Below are 27,495 nucleotides of genomic sequence, written 5' to 3' on the forward strand. Positions count from 1 at the left end.
ATGCATCCTAGGCATTTTCTTATAAAACAATGAACGAAACATGTAGACTATGTCTAAACTAACAATCACGACATATATCAAACCATCCATCACGACATATATCAAACCATCCGACTGGTTCGAAGAATAGCCAACAAGCACCGAGGCATGCGTGAACATGACCCGAGGCGACTGGTGCAGGCTTTCGTGGTTAGTCGGATGGTTTACACCCTTCCCTAACTCTACCTCACCAAAGCAGAAGAGGAGAAGGTAGATGCACTAATAAGACAGGCATACAAGTCAGCCTTAAATCTCCCACAACGAGCTCCCACCACCCATCTCCTACGCATGGGAGTACACAATACGCTACAAGAACTAACTGAAGCTCATCGCACGGCTCAGATTGACAGACTCTCCTCCACAAATGCAGGTAGACACATTCCGCCTCTATAAAAATTCAGACAACAGGTCCAACCCCCCAAAAACACCCACACCATCCCAACACACATCAGGGACAGACTCATAGCTCACCCTCTGCACAAAAACGTACACCCAGTTCACAACCAGGCCAGACGCGAAGCTCATGCCAAGGCTTTGCATAAAGCTCATGCAAACGATAAAGACGCGGTCTACGTGGACGCGGCAGAGTACATCCACAATTCGGCCTACGCCATCACTGTAGCATCGCGTGACCTCAAACACACAGCCGCGTGCTCGATCAAGAAAAAGAACCTCACTTGAAGCCGAAGAAGCAGCCATAGCGCTCGCCATTCCTTCCTACATTGGCACACTCATTCTGAGTGACCCTAAAACAGCAATCACGAATTTTGCATGGGGACAGATTTATTCTCACCCGAAAAATTCTCAATTCTTGCTCCACAGAACCCCGACCAGTTCAAATAGTTTGGGTGCCAGCCCACGCAGGGAACCCCGGCAACGAAGTGGCCCACACTCTTGATCGAGCGTACGTCAACCGAGCAGGGCACACCGTAGACCGGGGTATCGCTAGAGACCGGCTTGTCATTTATCATGAAATAACCCTCCATCACTGGGAGCAAAGGCTCATCTATCCCCCACCACACATCTCCCTCTCGAAAAAAACAACAAACCACCTGGAGACAGCTCTAGGCTCGCACATTCCCTTCACCGGCTTTGTTAGCCTTTCTCCACCCAGGCCAATACAGACCAGATACTATCTTTGTGGGGCTCCGAGAGCCAACTTTGACAACATTTTATATCTCTGACGAGAATTCCAATCACCATCGCACTGGAACCTCACGGACAAAGAGGGTTGGGAGATCGCGGTCTCCAGCTCCGAACCGGCCTCACAAAGGCGGCTGGTAGAGTGGGCTGGACAGGTCGCCGCATGTCATGGACTGTTGGGCACCACCCGAGATCAAGTCAGACCAACCCTAGGCAGTACCTCATTCATAAGGCTCATCAATAAAGTTTTCACCCACTTACTTTGGGAATATGTTGCCGTTTACACGTCATAAGAAAGGAAAATTTTACACACAGTAGAGAAACTAAACTGACAGGTATAAATAGAGGCAATTGAGCAGTGTAACTAACGAACGGTAAGGTCGACAGCTGAAGGATACCATATCAGACATTGATAGGCAGACGGGAGCAAAGACAGCAGAGCTAACTATGAAGCGTTCAGAAGAGAGTGTTGTCGGGCAAGTTGGCTTTGCATGATATGGAAGAAGTTAGCGCAAAACTTAGAGACCGAGAAGAAGCACACATGACGACAGACGAGCGCTTGTCTGTCGTCTGGTGTGTTTCTTCTCGGTCTCTGTCTAAGTTATGCGCTAACTTCTTCCATACCATGAAACGTGTGGGCACGATTGTATGACTCTTTTTGACAGGCACCTCGTGAACGTAGTGCTTCGCTCCAAAGTCATCATGGAGGATGTGCCGCTCATGCCACACCGATACAAGTGCGGTCCGCTGTTGAGCCAGTTCAACAGTCGAATGTCGGAAGGCTGGTGAGTTGTACCTTTTACACTGTCTGGATGCAGTGAGATTTTTAACATTTCAAGTGCAGTGAGATATCAGAACTCTTAGATCATACCAACTGTGTGGTGGTGTTGGTAATAAATATTTTATTCAGCAAAGAGCTTTAGCTATAGGGATTTAGCTATAGACGATGTCGGCAGACCATGGCTGTAACTTTGCTGCCTCACCTAACCAGAATAGTTAGCAGTCACGGGGCAAAGATGAATCCATGAGCGTGAAGCGTGAGTGATGTTGGATTTACAGTTACGAAGTTTACACCGCTGGGAAAGATTTATCATAACAGGCTGCAGCCTTCGTTACTCATGTATTGCCATTCTCATGTCGCAGGCACAAGACGATCACCGTGGGACGCTTCCTCTGCGCCATCTTGCGGGTGGTATGGATCGACGTCATGTGGACCGTCTTGAGCACGCTCAGCTACTTCGGCAGCGTGCTCATCAAGGTGCCGATTTTGGAGTGAGTGATGTTAAATAAGGTACTTCACGCCTGGGCGCACACCTCTGCAAAACTACAGCGGTGTTAGGTGCGCGAGTTTGACAGCGTATCACCAACGCTTCGCTACTGCATTGTTTACCCTACATGTTGCTGGTGGGATCTCGAGTGGTCACCGCTGCAGCCGTGACACTAGCAACTTCTTAATGGCCATTGCGAAGATCATATTGTTCTCCTGTTCCTAGTGCGCCCCCTGATTCCTAGGGGGCGTAGTGTGGGCGGTGCGCGTGATTTGAGGAACCCTACCTCTGTCTGAGCTAGCTGCGCCACCTACGCCGTTCCTCTAAGGATGCCTCAATGAGGAAGAACAAGAATCGTTACGTCTTCTCTTTCCCCTCCTCATAACTTCCTCCTCCTGCCCGCAAGTACGACAAACGGCTGACAAACTGCTGACTCAGATTCTTCACGGAAAGTCGCTGAACAGTCACAGCCCAAAGTCCGTTGAGATCGCCGTCCTGTGCGTGATCGCGTCCACGCAGGGCTCTGATTGAGGCGCCCACCGACTGGGATCGGGCCACGGCAGCCGTGATGTTCGCGGCATCCTCGGTGGCCGACCTGGCGCTCTGCTGCTACCAGACCCACGTGTCCCTGCGGCTCTGCGCTAGGGTGCGCTCCATGCTGCAGGCGGCCATCTTCGCCAAGGTGCGCTCTCCACCCGTCTCTTGCCACAGAGTAGGGCGAGTTGTCGATCAACGGAGGTGACGTCGTGGGCAGCATGGGGAACTACAGTCGGACGAAAACTGCAGTCGAAGAGGCAAATGCCCCTAAACCCTTATAAAAATGCTGTAGATTGTCTATAGACTTCTTATAGACTGTATTGTCTTCCTATATATATTGCTTTTTGTGTATTCATAGTCTATAGACTTTCTATCGACAGAAGTCTACTAAATGTGTATGACCACAAATCTTTAGATTGTCTATAGACTGTCTATAGGATTTGTATTGCCTATAGACTGTTCTGTGGGGTTTGTCTACAGAAAGTCTGTAGACTTTATAGATAGAAATCTATGGACAGTCTATGGACTGTATAAAGAAGTTTTTGTAAGTGAAAGGAGCCCCTCGAGCCAATGGCGTCAGCCGATTCTCCGCCTTTTCCCCTTGACCGATCCGTATGTAGTACCTGCTAGGGTGCAATCTCAGGGAATGGAAGATGACGGTGGAATAGCCAGGGCTTAATCGGATTAACCGCAGCGTCATGAAAATTGGTCAACGCCGTTGGCTGGAGGGCTTCCTTTGAGGGTCATCTGCCATTTTGATCTTGAGTTGTATCAGTCTACAGGGATCTTACAAAGAAAAGGAAAGGGAAGGTGCGTCTCGACAGGCGCTCGGAGCACATCGTGCCGTCGTTGTTCGCCTTGTTTATCTCTGCCCATCTTTTCCAGCCCACAATACCCTTTGGCTCAGTAACCTGTATGAGTTACCCGAACGGGTGTGCGAGCCAGAGTTTTCCAAGGTATATATTACTCTAAGCATGAAAGCGCCTATATGGAAGTAAAAAGGAAGTAAAGTGGCATACTTCCTTTTATAAAAGGGTGTGCGTTAGAGGACAGTTTACTTCCTTTTTACTCCTAATGCGTTTAGATCGTATAATTTAGGGGGGGGGGGTGCTTAAATTTCTAGGGCGTTGTTGATGGTAGAGAAGCGGTAGTCATTTTAATTTTTTATTTGTGTTGCTGATGTGTCGCGTAGGACTGGCAACGTTTACGGCTCTAAGTCATAACAAAGACGACAGAAATATTCCTTGCCATGTGTAGGGACAAAATTGTTACGAATTAAGGGAGAACTTTCAGAAAAACAAGAGGTGTGTAAGGAACTCACTGCTTGTGAGCAACAACCTTGTCAGCAACAAATAATTCGGAGGTGGCCGCGGAGAGAGCGGATGCGATGACGTTGAAAGAAACGAAAAGAATGCATGGCACGCGAAAGGTGATGCCACTAAAAGAGGCGAAAACGTAAAAGCACGCGAGAACACTAGGGATACGTCCGTAGCAAGCACGCTTGGCGCAGCAACATACATAGAATTATAGACTATAGTAATGAAGGGAAGGGCGCAGACCCGCAAAAAGACTGCGCGTCTGCCAACCTGCAAAGATGGCACGTTTGCGGATCAACATCAAACAGTAGTACTGCACAAAGTCGAAGTCGTACCACTAATGCAAATGGCTGAGGCTTGGAGCATAAGAATCAATCTTGGTACACCTGTTGGCGCAGTGGCAGGCTGGAAATTTTAATACTTAAGGGACGCAACGGTAGCCGTACGGTTGCACCTCTGCCAATCTGCAAGATTGCAGCTGGTATGCTTGAGATAAAAATAATTCGAACCGTACAAAAAAAATTAAGGGTAGTTAATACGGCAAAAAAATAGTGAATTGCCCTTAAGTCTGATAAAGAGCGGAAATGCGAAAGCCTTTCTCTTTGCTCTCTTTCTCCCTCCATTGGTCATTTTTGTTTTTCTTTTCTGCTCCATATTTTGTTATTTCTATTTTTTATTTATTTTTTGTTTTCCCCTTTCTTATTTCCCAATTTATCACTTTTGTTTTCTTTTTATATTTATTTTTATTTAGTTACTTATATGTCGCTTATTAACTGTCGGTTGATCAGCCTTTACTTTTTTCTTTCCTTTACCACACAACTTATGACTGACAGTTCGCGCGGATAACCTCCGTCTACAACTTCCATACACGCCACTCATGAGTCAAGAAAGGCTCACGCCTTAATAAATGTAACACTATTAAAATGGGTCAGAGCTGGGTCATAATCATCAATTAACGTACCACCAGCGTTAAATCAAACGCGAGCAGGATAACTGAAGCACGAACGTTAAAAAAGCGACGCGTAGAAATATTCATCGGCTGTAGAAAAATTTAGCAAGGACACCAATATCCATTATGTTTTGGCTATGCGATAGCATTAGTGCCTTTACCGGATATCACGTTCATTTTCGCTCTCAGCGCAACACGAACGGGACACAAGACGAAGGACTGGCACAAACAGGCGCTGCTAGTCCTTCGTCTTGTGTCCCGTTCGTGTTGCGCTGAGAGCGAAAATGAACACTTACCAACTCGCCCAAATTTCCGCCTTGCTGAGCGGATATGACGTCACTTCACTAGAGGCAATTTGAATGCTCCCGTCTGGTGGCGCCACTACCCTCCAGCCAACGGGTATGCTCCATTCGGCGGACGTCCCTTCCCCCGAAGGAATTGGCGAATTTTATGATCGCGACTACGGAATCTCTTTCTCCTTTTCTTCTTTCACTCCCTCCTTTACCCCCTTATTTAAGGCGCGGTTCAGGTGTCCGCCAAGTATGTGAGACAGTTACTGCGTCACTTCCTTTCCTCAGAAACCATGCATTTCGGTCCCGCGGGGATTAAAAACAGCCATCGGTGGCACCCATCAGACCCGTCGCGGTGGCTCAGTGGTTAGAGCGCTCGGCTACTGATGCGGAGTTCCCAGGTTCGAACCCGACCACGGCGGCTGCGTCTTTATGGAGGCAAAACGCTAAGACACCCGTGTGCTGTGCGATGTCAGTGCATGTTAAAGATACCAGGTGGTCGAAGTTATTCCGGAGCCCTCCACTACGGCACCTGTTTCTTCTTTCGCTCCCTCCTTTATCCCTTCCCTTACGGCGCGGTTCGGGTGTCCAACAATATATGAGACAGAGACTGCGGCATTTCCTTTCCCCAAAGACCAATTATTATTATTATCACCCATCAGCGCTTCCACGCAGTGGTTTTCGCGCCATCGATGTGAAAAATGAGAACGACGAAATTCAGACTCCCCCAACTAGAATCTCGGTTTGCTGTTTCCGTATCAATTCTGCTCACGTTTCATTTGACGTATCCAGTACTTATGCCGCCATAGCGCTCTCTAATCGCGAAGGGAATCCTACGGAGCTTCCGAAAGATCCATCATCCAGAAGTGTGCGGACCTTCACGACGGAACCTCCGCAGATGACCCGGCTGTCGCCTTCGGCGCTGGCGCGCAACCCCTCGGGCTACGTGGTCTCTGTGCTGGGCGTGGACTGCGTGCAGCTGTCGGTGACCATGCTGCAGTTCCCGCTGCCCCTGGTCGGCTCGGCCTGCCTGCCGCTCGTCCTGTGGGTGCTGGCCAAGCGCGCCGGCACCGTGCCCGCAGTCGGCTGCGCAGCCTGGCTCCTGCTTGTCATGGTGCTGCCCTTCCCCACGTCGGTGCTGCAGAACAACCTCTGGGTGAGCGGACTGCCTTGAGGGGGGAGCGTGAGGCTGGGCACCTCGGCAAACATGAACATGGTTAAGGAACATTTATAATTAATGGGGTCTGTCTATACAATATGGCATTTTTCTGGGCCAGTTTGTATGAATCCATGATTTGTGTCTCTCTTCGTTTGTGTCTATACAAGGAGAGAGTCACATGGAGGGGCAGCTAGAGGATTAACCGCGGAACATTACCCTTAGAAAAATTTATTTAGACAGTCTATAGACTTTCCATAGACTTCTGTCTATAAAGTCTATAGGCTCTTTATAGACAAACAATAGAGAACAGTCTATAAGAAAAAGAAATCCTATAGACTGTTTATAGACAGTCTGTACAGATGTAGATTTATGGCTGTACACTTTTAGTAGATCTACTTTTGCCTATACACAGTCTGTAAACTATGAATAGACAAAAGGAAATATGTATAGGAAGGCGACAGAGTCTATAAGAAGTCTTCAGACTGTCTATAAACCATTTTTTAAGGGTATGTAGCGCCGTTCGCCGCGCTTTGCATTTGTGACGTCCTCTCTGGGCAGTGGCGGGAACTGGTGCTCGCGCCACCACGCTCGTTTTTTTCTGTTTCAGCAATCTTCCAAACTTAACGGTGTAATTTATAAATTCGCCATTTTTAATTCAACGAAATTTTTAATTTTTAACTTGTAACCTGACGTCACCGCCCTGCTTTTGAGCCGCCAATCTTCCAATCGTGTTTTGCGGACTTCTACCGCAGATTCATTCATTCATTCATTCATTCATTCATTCATTCATTCATTCATTCATTCATTCATTCATTCATTCATTCATTCATTCACATTACCTTTGCTATCTCTGAATGCTAGGGCTTCATGGAGACTTACTGAGTCATCAACATCCGGGTGGGTACTGTCACGTGGTAATGTTAGGTGTTCAACTGTTTCTACAAATTTACCGCACACTGCATATGGGCCATCTTCTCTGTTAAATTTCTTTTTGGAGCTTCGCGTTCTGAGATACCCTGGTCAAGCTTAGAAGAGTATAGGGCGCTGCCTCTTGTGTTATCTCAGCACGATTCCTTCCTTCGAACGAATAATAATAATAATAATAATAATAATAATAATAATAATAATAATAATAATAATAATAATAATAAAGTAATAATAATAATAATAATAATAATAATAATAATAATAATAATAATAATAATAATAATAATAATAATAATAATAATAATAATAATAATAATAATAATAATTTCCTAACCTTCAAGGGTTTCGTAGGGACATTACATAACGGGGGAGAAATACAAGTGTCCGACCGTCATACATATGAAAGGGCATACAAATGAAAGAAAACTAGGAAAAGCAAAAGAGTAACAAATTAAACAGCCAATCAAAGAAAATGTGAAAAAGAAGTGTACCGAAATGCACACTACAGTAATACAATGTGTCCAACAAAGTGTTTGATCGTTTTGAAGTGCATCGTAGCTGATACAGGGAATAGGAAAGTTTCATTGTTCTTTGAAATGGTCGATGAGTAGATGCCTAAAGGAGTTCCTTACAAGCTTAATATCCCTGTCACACGGGCACTCTAAAGGCACTTTGAACTAATGCTCCTTTACGCTCCCAAAGGAGCACTACTTCAAGGGAGTTCGTCCGTGCTACACGGTCGCGGAACGACCTTCGCAAGAACTTTTTAGCGCCCTCATCGGCGAAAAGCGTTATTTAAATTGCAAACCTCACTGCACATGTAAATGCATAAATGTCACATGTTTTTTTAGTAAATTAGCTTTATAACCGTATTATGTTAAAGCAACGCAATTTTAACTGCAATAATGACACGATTTTCCAAGTACAGAGCATAACATCACAGTGCTGGCCACACTGAGCCCAACTCGCTCGTATATCTGGAACGAGAGTATGGCGTGGTGAGACTGCCACAAAACAAATGATCTTATATTTTAAAACACCACTAATCTTATGAGGTGAATTTATAAAACGAAAATTGAACGTTTCTTTTCTCAATTTATTTATGCTGTTAACTCGCTGGGAGAGAGAGTACTCCCTTGAAGCCTCAAAGGACGAACTCGAGCTGCCTTGTTTCGAAGCTCCTTTCAGCTAGGTGTCCTTTGGCGCGTCCGTGTGGCAGCGCGCGTTCGTCCTTAGAGTAATGGAGCATTAGTTCAAAGTACCTTTACAGTGTCCGTGTGACAGGGGTATTAGACTTCTTCGAGTTTTCCCACATGCTGTGCTGGCCTGACTCCGACACGCACTTGATCGCTGCCCGTGCAAATGTACACCCTCTGCTGCAGAGGCGCGTGCTGCGCTTCCGGGACGAGCGGCTCAAGAGCACCGCCGACCTGCTCTCCTCGGTGCGTGTGGTGAAGCTGTACGCGTGGGAGGACGCCTACCTGGGCGCCGTGGGAAGGCTGCGGGACGGCGAGCTGGCTTCCCTGCTGCGCACCAACATGCTGGACGGATTCATGGACTCGCTCTACAGCTCGACCTCCTCCATGGTACGCCTGCGTGTGTGTGTGTACGACCTTGCTGAATCATCAGACACTCCGTGCGCACTCGCTGGCCCCGAGACAGGCCCGCCTCCGGAAGCTTAGGGGACCGGGGCTGATGGGTGAAGCTAGCACACCCTACCACTCTTCTATAAAAGGAGGGGGGGGGGTTGCTAGATGAGGGCTTGCTCCCTTTTACTCCCATATAGGCTGATTCGTGTTTAGAGCGCATAGTTGATAATAATAATAATAATAATAATAATAATAATAATAATAATAATAATAATAATAATAATAATAATAATAATAATAATTGTTTTTGGGGGGGAGAAGAAATGGCGCAGTATCTGTCTGATATATCGTTGGACACCTGAACCGCGCCGTAAAGGAAGGGATAAAAGAGGGAGCGAAAGAAGAAAGGAAGAAAGAGGCGCCGTAGTGCAGGGCTCCGGAATAATTTCGACCACCTGGGGATCTTCAACGTGTACTGACATCGCACATCACACGGTTGATACGGTGTTATATTTAAGAATAAAGTAGTACGAACGACTGAGACAAGCAACAGCAAGGCAAGCGCTGGCTCTCAACTAAACTTTATTGAAGCAGGACGGAAAACACGCAAAAACACACGAAAAACGTGCAAAAAAATAAGAAAAATATGGGAAGATTTCGCAGAAACTTGATATCATTTGTGTATGCGAGCTTCCTGTTGGAATTTTTTTTTTCAGCGGCTATAGGTTTTCTCTGTCTGTTCGAATAAATTCGATGTGAGAGTCAGTACTTGTCTTATTGTCTTTTCTTGTTCCTGTCTTTCGTGCTGCTTTTGATTCTGCAAGACGACTTAACAAAATAGACTGGCCGGCTAGTTCGTCAGACATAATATTAGAACACAGAGCAGAGCATCAGGTCCAGTTTTAGCATGGATACATCGCGAAAAGCAAGTCCATCACACAATGCACCGTCACTTCCAGACCGCAGCTACGTGCGCGCTCAATGTGCGAGGTGTTTGCTTTTGTAAACCTTACTTTTCATGGCAAAAAAGCATGTCTTTTTTTTTCTTTGTTTTAAATCGCATGCAGCTGACCATAATCCTCTTTGGACTACTGGCGACAGCGAGCAGCCCGCGAACGCTCACTCCGACCCTGTCGTTCTCGTGCCTGTACCTGCTCTCGCTGACGGACATGATCACCAACATGCTCGCCAACACTCTGCGCATGAGGAGCCTGGTGAGTGAGTGCAGGCAGGCAGTCACCAAAGATCAGCTGCGGTTCAACTACTGCCGAACCCGGTTAGAGAGCGAAAGCTGTGGTATGTCGGGGAAGTAGACGCTGCTTGGCGTCTGTAACGTTGAGTGCGTTCCGCACACTGGAAGGCAGCGCCCACCCTGCCACCCTGGTAGGAGGCAGTTAAATTAATGGTTGATCGCGAGAGGTTGGTCACCCAATGAACGCTGCGGCCTGTTCTACCGCCCTCTACCGGCGAATCGAAAGGTCAAAGGTCAAGTGGTGCGACACCATGGTGGAACACATATGGTAAGGCCTATAGCCACACTTGACCTCTGGCTCACTTGAAGCTGAACCGGCAACGCACGGCGAAGTCGGCTTTTACCTAGCGCAGTGAAGCTTTCGTTTTGAAAGTTATTGTGGGAATTCTGGCTTCCAGCCGTTCCCTCAGCCTCGCTGAATACAGGTGAACGAACAATGGAGGTTGGTGTCATTGTCCTCGAATGTCGCCGAAAAAAAAGAAACAAGAAAGAAGGGTTTGCATGCAATTAGTTGCGCGCAAGAACAAAGCGTATTTATAAGCACAGCAAAATTCATAAAATGAGCTAGAACATCCATCTGTCAGTTAGTGTGAAGCATAACTCAATGCCGCTTAACCTTCGTGCAGTTGCGCAGTAGCGCATAAGGGTTATTCTAAAAATAGGTTTGTTAGGCGATTAACTCCACCATGTGAGCAACCTGGACTAAGGAAAGTGATTTCTGTAGGACGGCGGCTTGACACTTTCTAGAATACGCTAAATGTTTAGATACTCTAGGCGATGAGGTGTACCGGCAGTATTCTTTTTTGTATGATTTCACGTAGGAAGCGTAATATAAGTAAGCACGGCGTCAATAAATCAACTTAGCGCGCACATTAACCATTCTTGTCCCCTTTTGGGCCTCATCTATGTCTCCATTGTTGAGAAACGCCAGTAAACGAGAGAGATGAGTTTAATGTGAAGTGAAATGAAATGCTCATAGCTTCTGATGGAGGCATCTTTCGCATCATTCGAGGCCCGTTCTCTCAGGTATCGCTCGGTATACGGAGGATCTGCAAATTCTGCACAGAGGAAGAGCAAGAGGAGCGACCTCAAGACTCGAAGGATCCGACTATCCAGAAAGGTAAGTGCAAGGTCGTTGAAAGTAACTGGGCTTCCCAGGGAAAGGGGACTACCACTCCTCGTCCAGAACGTCTCAGACGGGCTGTGCCAGGTGTTGCGGTAGGCTTTTTAGTAGTAGAAGGCTTACCCATTCCAAAATGTTCAGATATGAAAGTGAACGTTGTTAAAAGCAAAAGGAGAGGAAGAAAGAGGAAATAATGACAGAGTTGGCCACACTACAAATGGGGAAGGGGTAAACTGGGAAAAGAGGGCAAGACGAAAAGTCGGCTAAATGAAAGCGACTGCATATTTACTTCTTTACTGCCCTCAACTGTACATTCTGTAAGTAGCTCCAGCCAGCAGAGCATGATTTTGCCTAGAGACTTAACAAAGGCAAATATTCTGGCTGCATCACAGCACGTTATAAGTGTGTTTAATTATTTAAGAGCCGCACCATTGAGCGGCCACCTAAGACAAAATGTGGACGTTCGTTCTTCGTTTTTATAGAATACGAAAAATCAGTGAGAAAAGTATGGAGAGGTGGGAGATTATGAAGGAAAAAAAGGCATCGTAGTTGCCTTCCTTTAGGCGGATACCTCAGTCGCGCCTTGATGGAACGGATAAAAAGTTGAAAGAAGTGCCGGACGATCAATGAGATTCGTCTGGCAGAGTGTGTGTTAGCATTAGTGCTTCCCTCCAACGGTGGCGGGTGGTGTGATCCAGGCCATCAATGTGCATGTCACACGCCATACCCCCTCTTCATTCGCCCGATCTAATCCAGCAATCACAACTGTGGGCCCTTCGCAGCACTCCGCGCCCCTCGACTCCCATTGGTGGTCGCGATTTCCTCACTCTTCACCCACCTACTCCCCTTTCTCCACAATCCCTCCGCCCCCACTTCCCTCTTCTCTCCTTCGCTCTGGTCCTTTCTCTCCACTTGTCCTCCTCTCCCCGAGGCTTTACACGCCAACGCCAGAGGCTTTTAGTGGTGAGAGAGAGAGAAAGTTGTGGAGGTAAATAGCAATCACGGTCTATGGTGCGCATGCATCCACGCCCTGGCATTCAGTACCGTGGCGTTACAACTCAGAACACTCCTGCAGACTGCACACACTGCTGCGGCTTCTGATGAACTTCCTCGGGACAGATGCCCATATTAGCCACTGGAAATGCCTCCGCTTTGGGGCGCCCTTCCTTTCCCGATACAATTTCGTGCTGCGTAGGGCGTCACAAACGTCAGGCATTATTTTTCCTTCTAAGGCAATTACATTTATTTTCAATTACTATAATTGCCTCAAGGCCCAGAAATGAGGGAATATAGTATTAAAAAAAAGGTTGGCTGTTCGAATGTAAGTGTAGAAGGAACCGATGGTGGAGTTCCTTATTCGGAAGCAGTATAGAACGCTGTTGCTTTCAGCGAGAGACACTCACTACCAAACGCTGGATTCTGATTGGCCTTAGTACAGAGAAGATTGTGGAGGCTGACAGCAACGTGTCTCTTGCTGGAGAGCTGAGCATCCTATGATGCTCCTTCCTTTTAGCGCTGTTTCTATCGCAATAGACAGTCGCTCACCTGCCCAGATTAACTCTTCCAGAAGCCAATCTCGCAGCCGCCCAATATTCTGCGCATTCGCCCAGGGGAGGTGTGGCTGACCGAGTGCAGCTTCGTGTGGACGCAGCAGCGGGCGGGCTCCACTCCGGCGGCACCCGTCGAGCCAGCGCTGAGGGGTGTGAGTCTGCGCGCGCCGCCAGGCGCCCTGGTGGGCGTGGTGGGCTTCGTGGGCAGCGGGAAGTCTTCGCTACTGGCCGCCATCTTGGGAGATATGCACCGTACTCGAGGCACACTGCGAACTTCTGTACGTGCCAGCGTGTTTTCAGCCCTAGTGTCTTAAACCAGCCGCGCTGGCTCAGTGGTTATGGCGCTCGGCTACTGATCCGGAGTACCTGGGTTCGAACCCGACCGCGGCGGCCGCGTTTCGATGGAGGCGAAACGCAAAGGGCGCCCGTGTGCTGTGCGATGTCAGTGCACGTTAAAGATCCCAGGAGGTCGAAATTATTCCGGAGCCGTCCACTACGGCACCCCTCTGTTCCTTTCTTCTTTCACTCCCTTCTTTATCCCTTCCCTTACGGCGCGGTTCAGGTGTCCAACGATATATGAAACTGATACTGCGCCATTTCCTTTCCCCCAAAATCAATTTATTTATATTTATTATAGTGTCTTAAACGAGAACTCATCAGAGTTGCAGTTTCAGGCGAAGGTAGGACATCTGATACCATAATTTCCAAGCTAAGACAGTCTTCACCGTGTCTCCGGGGGAAGAAGTGACAACGACGTTCTCACAGCTTGATTATACTCTTCTCGTGACCGCAATATTCTCTGTACTGTCGCGCAAATAAGCCGCCTAATGACGTGTTATATTAAGTGTCGCAAAATGGAGAGGAGCGCGGGCAAAACAAAATTTATAGGGTGACTCAAGCGCGGCTTTGCCGCATAATTGTCAGGAGTAATCGCTGTGAAAATCCGTATGACATTTGCTTGCGAAGTCCAAGACCTCTGGCTACCACATATACATAGCAGCTTCTGAACGTTGAGCAACGTTAAAAGGGCAATAGTTGATCATTCATAGCGGGAACTAACACGATAGACAAATCAGGGGGTGCAGCGCGAGACAACGCGAGGACGAACAAAAATATGGCGCTGAACTTCAGTGCCGTCTTGTGTGCATTTTTATTCGTCCTCGTCGTTTAGCACTGCGTCCCCTAATCGTGCAACCATACCAACAAGCCCAACTCACGGTAGTCTGTGCTCTCTGCGCAGGGTTCCATCGCATACGTCTCTCAGGTGGCGGCGATCTACAACATGACCGTCAGGGACAACATCACGTTCGGCAAGCGCTTCGACCCGGCGCACTACGGCCGGGTCATTAAGGCCTGCGAACTTCTCAACGATCTCAACACATTCCCCGCCGGAGACCTGACCGAAGTAGGGGAGAAGGTGCGATGTCTTTTATCCGACTTCGTTTGATGTCTGGATACGCTGAACGAATAGGATACTCCACTTGAGCCGGGCAGTTATTCGACGAACAATTTATGTTTGTTTCAAATAAGAAGTTAATTTTAAGAATTTATTTATAAGAAGTTAAACATTAAAAGATTATGGCGGAAAAAAGTTAGATGAAGTTGGCGAACTGCTACTAAAAGGGAAAGAGCGCCCATGACCACAGAAGGCACATTCTAGAGGATGCCTTTTTTGTGCCCGTCTGAATAACACAGTAACATTCTTATTTTGAAGCAGGTAAACGAAGCAGTTTTCGTTTTACGACATATAACGGCTATAATGCTATCCTTCATGTTTTATGGCTACTGTTACATGGGCAGATTGCAACTTTAAAGCCTTAGGCCACATGGTTGAAGGTACCAACTGATGCCTAAATCTCTTAATTACACCCTGTGCTCAAAATGGGTACAAGCTATGCCCCGGCCCGGTGCTAGACTTGCTAGGATTGCATGGCTTGGCAAAGGAGCCTGCGCCTTTCAAATCCCGTCACTGTGGGATTGGAGGAGCCACAGAGTTCAATAACAACTCCGTGGCTCACGTTTAACCACACTGGTTGCTCTTGCGCAGGGGTGAGACCTTGAGCGGCGGCCAGAAGCAGCGGCATCTCTCTGGCCCGCGCCGTGTACAGCAACTCGCACATCTACCTCCTGGACGACCCGCTTAGCGCCCTCGACCCCACTGTGGCCTCCAGGGGTGTTCAAGCACGTCATCGGCAGGAATGGACTCCTGCGCAAACACGGTGGCTCTGGTCGTTTCCCGGAATTTTCTGCACGCCTTTTCTATACACCATACACACATCGCACATATCCCGCACTGGCACTGTTGGCGGCCGTAGAGAACACGTGAATTGAACGTGACGTGGTTAAGCCCATATGCACGCGGAATTCTCGAGAGGAAACTTTTGGACTGGAACAACATTACCGCGATAGAGCTGGCCGAGCTTGGTAGCAAATCATTGTTGCAGATATCTGAGCTCTAACAGGGAACTAGCTTATTGGTAGCTAGAGGAAGTTACCTTTCGGCGGTTACTCGAACTTCTTCTATTATCGTGCTAAGGCGACAACAGGAGTCCGAAAGGGTGTGCCACGCGTCCAGGATTCTTGGACGAGAATTTTGGATATTAGATTGTCGTAGGTACTGTAGTTAAAATATTCAAGATAATGCTCCATTGTTCCCATGCGTAGCAAAAATATTTTTCAAAGTTTTTTCATAGCTCCCACGGGGAAAAGTTTTCACGGCAGTAAGAACGCTAAATGCGAAAAGATGCGAGCTTGCTGACATGCGAATCTGCGGATATATTGAATGTTGTAGTAAAATATAATATATGAAAAATTGCGTTCAACTGAAAAAATGTTTTTTTGCCCAGAATTTCTGGGTAATGTCACTGTTGAGATATTCCTGGCCATGCAGTCTTCAAAAGTGCCCGCTCTGCCCCTAAGTCGGAGCAGGTTTAATCTGTTCTTTTTTAACCCAATAATTATGATGCTATATTTTTTTACGTGCACATTACGAAGGCCCTGAACGCTTTTAGAACATAGCCAAGAGAGTAAGTGGTTCGGAAACGCCCCACATGTCTTGTGTTTTTTTTGTGTCGCATGCAGACCCGCATCTTGGTGTGCAATCAGGGCTCACTGCTCAAGCACATGGACCGCCTGGTGCTGATGCACGACGGCACGGCGACTGTGTTCGCCACACTCGCCGAACTGCTGCAGCATAAGGACACGCCGCGGACAGCGCGGTTGACGGACGCTAGACAGGCCAACGTCAGGCATGCAGGTGCCATGGACGCCAGGTATGCTCGCGCCCTCTTTTGCCGTACCTCTGAGAGATAGCAAAACTACACCAGCAGGTATAGTTTCGTTTTTATAGCATAGCGCAATACGCTATCCGCTACCGTCACTGCGTACGCGCTGATTGGTCCCGACGCGGCAGGCGCGCCCCGCAGCTGACGGGCACGTGGCGCCATCTGGCGTCCTCTGGAAGTTCTGCGCATGCTTAGTGGCCGCCTCGCAGAAGCGGATCACGGTAGCCGATACGGCCAGTTGTAAGCGGGTAGTCTGTCCCAGATTTCAAGACTTCTTTAGCCTGCCATTCGTTTTGTCCTAGAGAGCTCGTGTGGGGGGCGCTCGCGGCGGTGCAAGATAAAGAAGGAGCGAGAGAGAAGGAAAGATGGTACCAAGGCGGTGGCTATTAGGTATAACTTTTCCAGCCTGTAATAATACGCGATGAACGATATATTCGACAAGATGGGCTGCGCAATCTGGAAGTGTAGGTGCGGTGAATATTAACAACCGTGCAGAGGCAGTGAATTAGTCAGGTATCAAATCCCTGAAAGAGGTATCAAAAGCCCTAAAAGACAGGACGTAGTCTATCCGAGTCCTGTCTGCAGCGCTGTTGGAGGGACAGTAACGATGATTCAGCCAGCCCCGGAAACGTTGTTCTCGTTGAGGGTGCTAGTTCTTGAACTTGTTCCATGTTAGTACGTGGCGTGATGTTATAATAGCGACAGGACTGAAGCACTAAGCAATGAACGCGATTTTGGAAGTTTACGTCTTCTTGCTCACCTTCCATCTTAGTTAATTTCTTTTACTGGCTGGCTACCAAAGGTCATGGCGTAAATTGGAACAGGACCCATTTTTTATTAAAGCTTATTAGTCCAGAATGAAGACATTTTACGGTAATCATGCCTTAAATTTTACACAGGCAAGGACTTTAGCTAGGACGTGGCAAAATAAAAATTTTTTAGGTGCTATGAAAACAGATATTGCACTTTTAGGGCTTATGAAATGGGGCCATATTTTACGCAATGCAACTAAGCCACTGCAGCGGAAATTATTTTATATGCTCTTTATGGAAGCCTTTACCGTATTCATCGCGCCATTTGCATTAATTTGCGCGTTTTTAGGGCTCCGACATCTTTCTCAATCTATGTTTCTCATTTAATCAAAAATTATTCAGGAGCCTCAGGCTAGATACCTGAAGGACTGCTTCTCTATGTTGCACTCAATGCTGCGAGGGACACCACAGAGAAAAAGAGTATATTGCGGCTACTTGGAGCTTCTTGGCGTGCTCCCATATATCAGCACACTGGCTTTTGTTGCACTGGTTGTCTACTTCAAGATGTGATAACTAAATATTTACCTAATAAGTGACACGCTTGTATTTGGCTCCTTTGTACCAGAGAAGATGGTGGCGCATCAGACCAGGACGAGGCCAAAGGAAGGGTCACCGTTGATGAAGCCATCTCGTCTTCAAAGGTATGCGACATTATTCGCAAGTGCAGTTCGTACGTTTTATCCGACATGTCAGTGTACGCAAGCCTATATCATGGTCTTAGATGTACCGGTACTTCACAGTCACTGTGCGAGTATTCACAACATTCGGGACGCGTTTCGCAAGTGGAAGGCTTTTGGTGAAGCTAAGGCGATTTTGTGAACATGAAATACCACGTATAACCAGTCCAGCGTCCCCGCTTATAGCGAAGTGAGGCTATAAGCTGGAAGCTAACGTTTCGCCGCGTCCACGATGGGCCATTTCGCAGTTTAACCTGAAAATGTGCTGAAACTGTAAGCACTTCGTCGTCGGGATAAAGGAGCAGTCCTCTGGGAGAATAACCGTGGCTGATGTTCCTTTCGCAGTCATTAAGCGACTAATGGATGTGGCAACGCAGTTGCTTTACAAAGGACTAGCCCATGTACCCATGTCTTCTTTTTTTTTACCTTACTGTCTCACATGACTGTCTCACACGCGTTAAAGCCAGTCCAGTGCGAAACATCCAAGCGCTGCGCTATAATGCGACCACGCAGACTGCCCTGGAGGTCGTCAGCGCCCTCGGGCCGACTCGCTGGCGTGTGCGGACCCCTGGCGATACTGTGCTTCTTGGGCAGCGCCGGAGCCGTCCGCGTGGCAGCAGCTTTACATAAAACAGTGGACGGGACGCCATGGCCGTGGGAGGAGGGCTTCCTCATCCCACGGGGTCGGCGGCCTGGTCGCCATCTCCCTCTCCGACGGTATGCCGCGTGTTATTAATTTGTACCTACGACGAGGGCATTTGTGGACAACGGCGAAAATGAGCAGTGTGCATTGCGAAACAACATAAGAGAAACATCAGCAGTATTCAAAGGAGGTTAAAAACTATCGCAAGTGCGAAAAACGAATGGTTCCAAAAGGAATTCGCGTGCTGCACAGTTTGCGAGGAGAATACGCTCTTCGACTCTCGCTGGACAAAAGTTCTGGAAGACATGCAGGGAGGTGAAAGCATCTTGCCGATCCCGAGCCGAACGGCGAATTCTTGAAGAGAGAAAACAGAAGAAAGGCGGAGAGTGGGTAACCAGAGCAGAATTCGGGTTGGCTACGCCGAAAGAAACTAAGGATTAAGAGGAAGAGAAAAAATACAAGAAGGAAAAGTGTTAAGCATAGACGCACGAAACGTGTGACACTGTGCAAACTGTTCTGTAAGCATCACTGTTTAGCAATACAGTAAAAATTTACAGGAATACTGAAGACCCGCGCATACCGGCCATGCAACGCCGGTGGTCCCATGCGCAGGCACAGGCTTCACCTCTATAAGACCATGACTCAAGCTGTACGGGGTGCTGACCTAAAGACATTAGGAACTGCTACGAGTCAGATATGCTTCAATGGTCTATATAGTGCAAGTGTGATGCCCTCAGGGAGCAATGCAGTCTACGGGGGCCTTGAAGGCTGACGATAGCGGAGACTGCCAACCCGAGACTTTGTTCTCTTGTAAAGTTTTCACGCGCACTGCAGAGCGCAGATCTCGGTTTTGTCGAAGGCAGTGCGCCGCGGCGCAAATGACGAGAGGGGGTTGGGAGCAGGAGAGAAAGCGCTGACGTAAGATGACCGTAATATATCACAGAAGCAGCAAAGTTAGCTGGGTGAGTTGGTGGGTTTGCATGAGAATAGAAACTATAGCACGGGCAAATCATACGCAGCGACCACAAATCATCCAAGAGAGCTTTGTTCAGTGCTTGCTTTATGTTATTACCTCTTATCTCAGTCACGTTGTCCTACCGTGTAGTCCCTTGCTTTGTCGTGTTATGCTTTTATCAAACAGCGGTGTTACTTGATCAGAGAAGTGAAAACACAAGCAATGTTAATTTCATTATGGCACTTAGCTGAAGCAAGGTAGGGACTCATTAGAGTGCTCGCCAAGCACTTGTTGCGACAGCGGAACTATGGACGACCGTTGCCAGAAGTGACAGAAAGTGGAGGTCGTGCACACACGACGCTAACTGTTGTGGAACATTTAGTTTTCCTGTAGAGTTTCGCTATAGAACATACTGATATGCATTACGCACGGGTGGAAGCCCGAATGACAATCGCCACCGCACATATGCCGCGTCATCGTGGCGGTAGTGTTTCCGCCTGCAACAGAGCTGGCGCCGCTAAAGGCATTAAAGTGGCGCGTATGCTGGACTTCTGAGCACAGCGCGGATTACTGGAGTAAAAAATGAAAATTGGTTTTGAGGAAAGGAAATGACGAAGTGTCTCAACTTATATCGGTGGACACCCGAACCGCGCCATAAGGGAAGGGTTAAAAGAGAGAGTGAAAGAAGAAAGGAAGAAAGAGGTGCCGTAGTGGAGGGGTCCGGAATCATTTCGACCACCTGGGGATCTTTAACGTGCGTTGACATCGCACAGCACACGGGCGCCTTTTTCGTTTGGCCTCCGTCGAAACGCGGCCGCCGTGGTCGGGTTCGAGCCCTGTGGGTACTCCGGCTCAGTAGACGAGTGCCTTAATTACTGAGCCACGTCGTCGGGTATTAGTCTCCGCGATCACTTTCTGTCTGTATACGTTATCTCCTGTAGCCTACCATAGTCGTCCTGCGCCTGATAATAATAATTGGTTTTGGGGAAAAGGAAATGGCGCAGTATCTATCTCATATATCGTTGGACACCTGAACCGCGCCGTAAGGGAAGGGATAAGGGAGGGAGTGAAAGAAGAAGGGAAGGAAGGTAGGTGCCGTAGTGGAGGGCTCCGGAATAATTTCGAGCACCTGGGGATCTTTAACGTGCACTGACATCGCACAGTAGACGGGCGCCTTAGCGTTTTTCCTCCATAAAAACGCAGCCGCCGCGGTCGGGTTCGAACCCGGGAACTCCGGATCAGTAGTCGAGCGCCCTAACCACTGAGCCACCGCGGCAAGTTGGGATTTTTCACTCCGGTGCAGTCAGAAGTGGATTTGGGACACGTCACGCATAAAGAGATGGCATCGGAGCTATCAGAGGTTAACATAGCCGGAATATGCGAGAATAAGGTGTAATGATGAAGTAGAAAAATTGGCAGCAATATGATAACAAAGGGGTCAATGGTTATTCGCGGGAGGATACGTTTCCCTAGTTCAAGCTCAGCTCAGGCAACGATAATGATTTTAGCTTATTGGTCTCTTGTTAAACGTAAGGGCGCGGACAGATATTTCTCTCTTTTGCGGTGACCTCGAGTCGTCTCTGCTGGCCAACCGAAATACACCGGCGATGTGGTCCTTGACGCTGGCCGCCCGCACCGAAATGAACAGCGTTCCCTGTGCCTGCAGTGCTGTTCCGCACGGCCGGCGGGTTCCTGCTGGCGGCCAGCTCCCAGCGGCTGTCCCGCCTCATGCACCGCGGCATGCTGGAGCACCTCCTGGCCAGCCCGGTGTCCTTCTTCGACGCCACTCCGCGAGGAAGGGTGCTCACTCGCTTCTCGCTCGACCTGGACGCCATCGACTCGCGCCTCTTCCTGGGCACCAAGCAGACCATGCAGAACACCTTCATCACCCTCGCCAAGCTGGCCGTGGTGGGGACGCAGACGCCTCCGGTGCTGGCCATTGGAGCACTGGCCACTGTAGCCATTGGCATCGCCACGGTACGGAAAGCAAATACGCACAGCCGTCTCGACGAAAAAACGACCACTGAAAGTTCTTGCTTGCTTACTGTCTGCTTGTTGCTGGGTTTTGAATTAATTAGGTGGAGAGAATATAAAGATGGAGGAGACCTAAGCTGGATCAAAATTTTCGTTTGGGCAAGATGGTGACCGTTCATATTGATTTCACCTGGTCGTTCTTATGCCCATCGTCCTTGTGTGTTTCGCGCTGTGAAGTCAATACGAGAGCTATGGACGTCAGTGTTGTCAGTGTTACTAGTGTGTCACTTGTTCTTGTAAAAGTTTTAATGTTACTAGCTGCTAAGCACTATAAGCTCTGTGGGGCGTTTTACTGCACAGGTACAGCAAACTTTTCGCTCTGCATGATTTTCAGTTGTAAATTTACCGGTATAATGAGTCGTATGTTGAGCCACATGTTTCCAGGGTGTTGAACCATGGTACTTGAGGCATTAATACATTAGTTATTGAAGAAAAAAACGCTCGTTTCTGAGTCTATGTGCATGTGACACTGCCGAACGGGTAATGACGGCTATCAGGCATGTTGTAATAAAGAGAATTATGCCGGAATATTTCGATCAACCGCCAGTTCTCGAACGTGAACATAAATCTGAACATAACGTGAACAGAAACGTGAACATAAGCTCCAACATAAAAGACAAATGAAACGAAAATTGGTTGCTAGGGAAAGGAAAATGACGCAGTAATTGTCTCATATATCTCGGTAGACACCCGAACCGCGCCGTAAAGGAAGGAATAAAGAAGGGAGTGAAAGAAGAAAAGAAGAAGGAGGTGCCGTGGCAGAGAGGTCCGTAATAATTTCGACCACCTGGGATCTTTAACGTGCACCGACATCGCACAGCACACGGGCGCCTTTGCGTTTCGCCTCCATCGAAACGCGGCCGCCGCGGTCGGGTTCGAGGCAGGGAACATTGATTGGTTGATTGAAAAACTTTAATTTCCATCAGAAAATACGTTTCTTCCCGCTTTCGGCACGCAGGCCTGGAAGACCGGGAGTTGCGTGTCCGCATTTAGATGCTGGCTGGCAGTCCCTGACTGGTAGCGGCCTCATCCGCCAGATGGATGGTGGTGCGCTGGAGCTCATGGTCCTGGTTCTTAGCAGGGTGTCCCAGACTTCGCTACTATCAATATTTTTGCCCGCCCCGGAAAAATTTGGGTGCTCCCAAATTATGTGGTCGAGGGCTCCTCTCTCCCCAGAGTGTGTGCATCGATCATGCGACCTCAGCTCTGGGTACATGTGGTAAACCTATACCGGGTTCATAAATGTATTGGCTTGTAGCCGCCATTTCGTCGTTCGTCACATTGGCTCCCTCTCGTACGGCGTGTCCTTTTTAGTGAAGCTTTGTTCTTTATTTGGTTTGAATAACGTGCTACACACTAACAAAACGACCGCTGTAACGGAGGACACAGGACAGGCGCTTGTCCTGTGTCCTCCGTTCCAGTTGTCGTTTTGTTAGTGTGTAGCGCGTTATTCAAACCAAATGTACAACCAACTAGCCCACATTGCTGCCTTGCTTGTTCTTTATCCCGTCTGCAGAAGTGGTCCGTCCAGGCGTCGAACGCGTCTCGCTACCTGGAGAGCCGTTACGTGAGCCGGATGCTGCAACACGCGACCGAAACGCGTGACTCTCTGAGCACGGCGCGCTGCCTGGGCGCCGTGGCGCGACTGCGACGCCACTTCGAGCGCCTCTCGGACCTGGGGCTGCGCGCCTTCGCGGCGTTTGCCATGTGCTTCCGCTTCTCGCGCTTCGCCGCCGGCGCCTGCGGCCTCCTGGTCGTGTTGGGGGCGCTCGGCTTCGCCGTTGCGCTGGCGGGCCGCGCGCCGCCCGAAGAGGCCAGCAGCAGCGTCGGCCTTGCTCTCAGCGCCTCCCTGTCGGTGAGCTGCCACTCCGACCTCGCGTATTATGGTAGTACGCTTACACTATACTAAACTATACTATATACTACACTATACTATACCATATTATACTATACCGCAGTGGTAGCCGTGTGGTCGAGCACCCGCCTCGCTTGTGGGAGGTGCGGGGTTAGATCCCCGGTGCCGCCGGGTACACACCGGTGATACAAAGGGTACAAGCTTTCTCCTTGTCTGGTGCTCGGTTTATTTAGGGTGAACTGCTTGGGAAATGGGTCTTTGACCCCACCTTGATCAGAAGAAAAATACCCGGTGTCATGGCGCTCTTTAGCCTCAGATGCTCTTGCGCCATAAAAAAAATCACAATAATCACTATACTATACAATACTATACTTGCTAGAAGCCAACAGTATGAAGAATTTATATTAAGGAGAACGAAAATCACATGTGCTCCTTGGTTTCCCTCATGTATGTCATAACGAGCCCCTGTTTTGTAGCGATAGCTACATTACGGTAGCATTTCGAGCCTTCAGCGTGGCGGCTCCGTGGCGGTGGCGGCGCCGCCACGCTGTCACGTGGTTGGCCACGTAGTGCGGAGCAGCTGCCAGTGGCGTGGCGCCGTAGCTGGTCACGGGGTTCGGCACGTGGCTGGTCACGTGATGCGGAGCAGCTGCTGCTGCCGGCGGCGCGGAGCTCCGGCGAAACCGAGCTGCCACAGCTGTGCGCATGAGCCGTGTCAAGTGGGGCGAAGATGAAGAAGGAACGCCAAGAGAAACGATGCGGCGAAAAACTGACTGCAATTCAAATGAGCAAGCTCCACTTGGCCAGCTGTAGCTACCGCGTACTCCAGGTTTAACCAGGGCTAAAACACCGCCAATTTTTCCTTCCCTTGTCAGCTGAAGATACTATACTATACTATACTATGCAATGCATTTAAGGGAATTCGCCAAGGTGGAGTAGATTTCGATCTGGGAAATACTACACTATAGAAGGTTTTCGCTGTTCGTGTTGTGTCCTCGTTTCTGTCTTGTCCGTAAAACGTTTCACGCATTGCTACCATAATACCAGATTAATGCACTGCACTATACAGAACTTCCCTATACTCGGCTATACTATAAAGATATAGTTGGAAAACGACAGGGTTAATTGGAGAGACATGGGAGAGGTCTCTGCCCTGCAGTGGGTGTAGCCTGGCCGATGATGATGATGATGATGATGATGATGATGATGATGATGATGATGATGATGATGATGATGATGATGATGATGGATAGCTGTACAGGCGCGACGCACGCTTCCACCGCAACAGGCTTGTCGTTTTCAAAGGGCGCGGGTGTTTGCCTTTCACAGATCCCGATGATGACGGTGTCTCTGTGCCTGTCGCTGTGCGTGTTGCTCCAGACGACGGTGTCCTTCGAGCGGGCCGTCGAGTACACGGAGCTGCCAGCTGAGGTGAGCGTGGTCAATTGTGGTCGAGTGGTTTTGACTTGCGTTTGCTACAATTAGAGGGAAGCAGGAAAGAAGGAAGGTGATTCCCCATTGGTTGATGCTGGCAAGCTCTTTCAACAGCGCCATGCGCTTTCGCCTTTTCGGCACAGGTAATGTGTGCTCAGAAAGAGAAACAGAGAGAGAGAGGAAGAAACCCTGTAGAGGAAGTTTATTGCTATCACATCCGTCACTTCGAATTACTGTCACAGAAATGCAATGCCTAAACATTCAAGTAAACAAAAGTGAAACTGACTAAAGTACTGTGAGCAAAAAGTTCTTTATAGCTCACGTGGTGAAGCAGCACGCAGGGACGTATCCAAGGGGAGGCCACAAGAACACCCCCTCCCCCACCTCCCCTTCAGCAGTGTTCTTGGCGTGGGCCCTGCCCTCCCGGGCTTTGCTCTATACAACTCGGCCTAGGACCCCTCTCTAAGAAAAAAAAGGATTCTAGCTACGTGCCTGGCAGCACACATGCGAATACATGCATCACAGCATTTAGACGGGAGCGAAACGTGTTATTCTCGAAGGTAACCTATTTTGGGCAGCCGTGATATTAATGATGTGCCAGAGAGCTCGATAGAGTAGAAGTTATAGGCTTAGTGAAGTCTACATGCGTATCGTGAATGACAGGTCGACCAACCAATGAGCAGAATGCTAAAGCTGTCACTGAATGTGATTTAGTGCACATTAAAGAATTTCTGGGTTATAGGCGGAGGGGGGGAGCAACAAATAATTCTAAACTGCCGCTTACACCACAGTCTAAAGCGTTGCTTTGTCATCTAAAAATCAATTATCCAAACTAACGACACAAATGTGAATATCTATTGCTGCTTAAAATCTGTGTCGGCTAACCGTCAGCGCTGTTGGCTTGCAAAAAAACAAAATGTTTATCAGGTTGGGTCTGATGCGACCTGTGCAGCTTCCCAGTGTATGGAAGGTATTGTTGCACTTCGCATTGTTTGTAGTATGCTGATTCCTCTGTTCCTTTTCTGTTTTTGCTCGAGGAACAGCACTTAACAGATCATGTTCACATGCAACCATGAGCTGATAGCCGGCGTCATGTATGTGTGCATCCTTAGTTTTTCCTGTTCCTGCTACAAAGCAAGCCTTGAGCCATGGAGTTACTATGCTCACCCTAGAGCGAAATGACCCATGGAGTTACTATGCTCACCCTAGAGCGAAATAGGCGGCCGCACTACAATAGACACATTCTCTGCACTCTAGCTAATAACATTGGCAGCCATTATGGCAACACCTCTTGGCAGTCAGCCATTACTCCGAAAAAAAAATGCAGCGTGTACTGATCTGGCAAGAAGGACATTTTTTTTTTTGCTGCGCAAGCATTTTAGTCCTGTTTCGGCAAAACATCCGTGGTCTCTGCGTGTGAAGCGCCTCCTCATTGCAGAGACCCTCCGGGCGCGGAGGTACCTTCTCCGGAGTAATCTCCGATGGGGGCAGATCCGCGCATCGACGGCTAAAAATGCTTCTCCAACCCACGAGCCTCCACCCTAAACTCACCAATATTTACCCTCCATCGACCACCACTTCTCAGAAGCTCCAACACACCTCTACACACAACCTACAGAGGCTCGTGTACGGGACGGTGTCAGTGCACGTTAAAGAAGCCCCGTGGATGAAATTATCCGGAGCCCTTCACTACGACGTTCCTCATAGCCCGAGTCTCTTTGGGACTTTAAACCCCCTAAACTATAAACAAAACCCAGCATATTGTAACAACTGTGCATTTTTTTTTATTGCTATCATTCTAACCATATATCATGATGGCGCGGCTTTACACGCACTATTCCTGAAACAGTCTTTAACTTCTCGATGCTGAGGAGTACAAAAACATGTCATTCAAAATGTTCCAAGGCTTATTGAAGCACTGAATCGTTTGTTTGGTGAACTCTTTTCTATGTGTAAGCATTGCTGGCAGTACGCGATGATGGTGGCGCAGGGGGTTAACACAACCTGCTCCACGCTTTAATTCCCTTTCAGTAACCCAACTTAGCCAAACTGAACCAGATCTGCCCTGCAGCTGTTACCCCATGTTGAAGCTTGGGGACAGCTGTATCGCATTCAAAATTATTTCAGAGCTGCCGCGGTGGCTTAGTGGTTATGGTACTCGGTTGCTGACCCGAAAGACGCGGGTTCGATCCTGGGCGCGGCGGTCGCATTTCGGTGGGGGCGAAATCTCAGAGACCCGTGTACTGTGCGATGTCATATTGCACGTTAAAGAACCCCATGTGATCGAAATTATCCGGAGCCCTCTACTACGGTGTCTTTCATAGGCTGAGTTGCTTTGGGATGATAAACCCCATAAAACCAAAACTAAACCAGAATTATTTCATTCGCCCGGCACCCTCCCTTTCCTAAAACAGGTCGACGTTGAGAACACCGCGTCGGACGAGGCAGGCGCCGGCGACAGCATGTTGGTGGCGCCACCTGTGGAGGATTCCTGGCCCAACGAGGGTCTCGTGGAGTTCGAGAAGTACTCCAGCTCGTACCGCCCCGGGATACTGCCCGACGTCCTCAAGGGGGTCACATTCGTCGTCAAGCCGCAGGAGAAGGTAAAAGGGGCTTCCACGTACAGTTACGCTTAAAGGGGCTCTGAGGACAAATTAAA

At 48.5% G+C, this 27,495-nt stretch overlaps 1 pseudogene across 1 annotated transcript in view; it reads left to right on the plus strand.

The window, feature by feature from the left end:
- Positions 1-27,495, plus strand: part of LOC144106259 (ATP-binding cassette sub-family C member 3-like) — a 72,972-nt pseudogene that overhangs the window by 28,750 nt on the left and 16,727 nt on the right. The window contains exons 7-23 of the transcript XR_013308946.1: positions 1,848-1,967; positions 2,326-2,454; positions 2,970-3,132; positions 6,441-6,698; positions 9,011-9,214; positions 10,285-10,431; positions 11,496-11,589; positions 13,203-13,420; positions 14,383-14,561; positions 15,190-15,361; positions 16,224-16,414; positions 17,804-17,879; positions 18,429-18,632; positions 21,180-21,490; positions 23,064-23,402; positions 24,732-24,833; positions 27,251-27,439. The product of XR_013308946.1 is annotated as an ATP-binding cassette sub-family C member 3-like (transcript). The remainder of the gene's footprint in view (positions 1-1,847; positions 1,968-2,325; positions 2,455-2,969; positions 3,133-6,440; positions 6,699-9,010; positions 9,215-10,284; positions 10,432-11,495; positions 11,590-13,202; positions 13,421-14,382; positions 14,562-15,189; positions 15,362-16,223; positions 16,415-17,803; positions 17,880-18,428; positions 18,633-21,179; positions 21,491-23,063; positions 23,403-24,731; positions 24,834-27,250; positions 27,440-27,495) is intronic.

Source organism: Amblyomma americanum, chromosome 10, assembly GCF_052857255.1.
Source record: "Amblyomma americanum isolate KBUSLIRL-KWMA chromosome 10, ASM5285725v1, whole genome shotgun sequence".
Taxonomy (NCBI): Eukaryota; Metazoa; Arthropoda; class Arachnida; order Ixodida; family Ixodidae; genus Amblyomma; species Amblyomma americanum.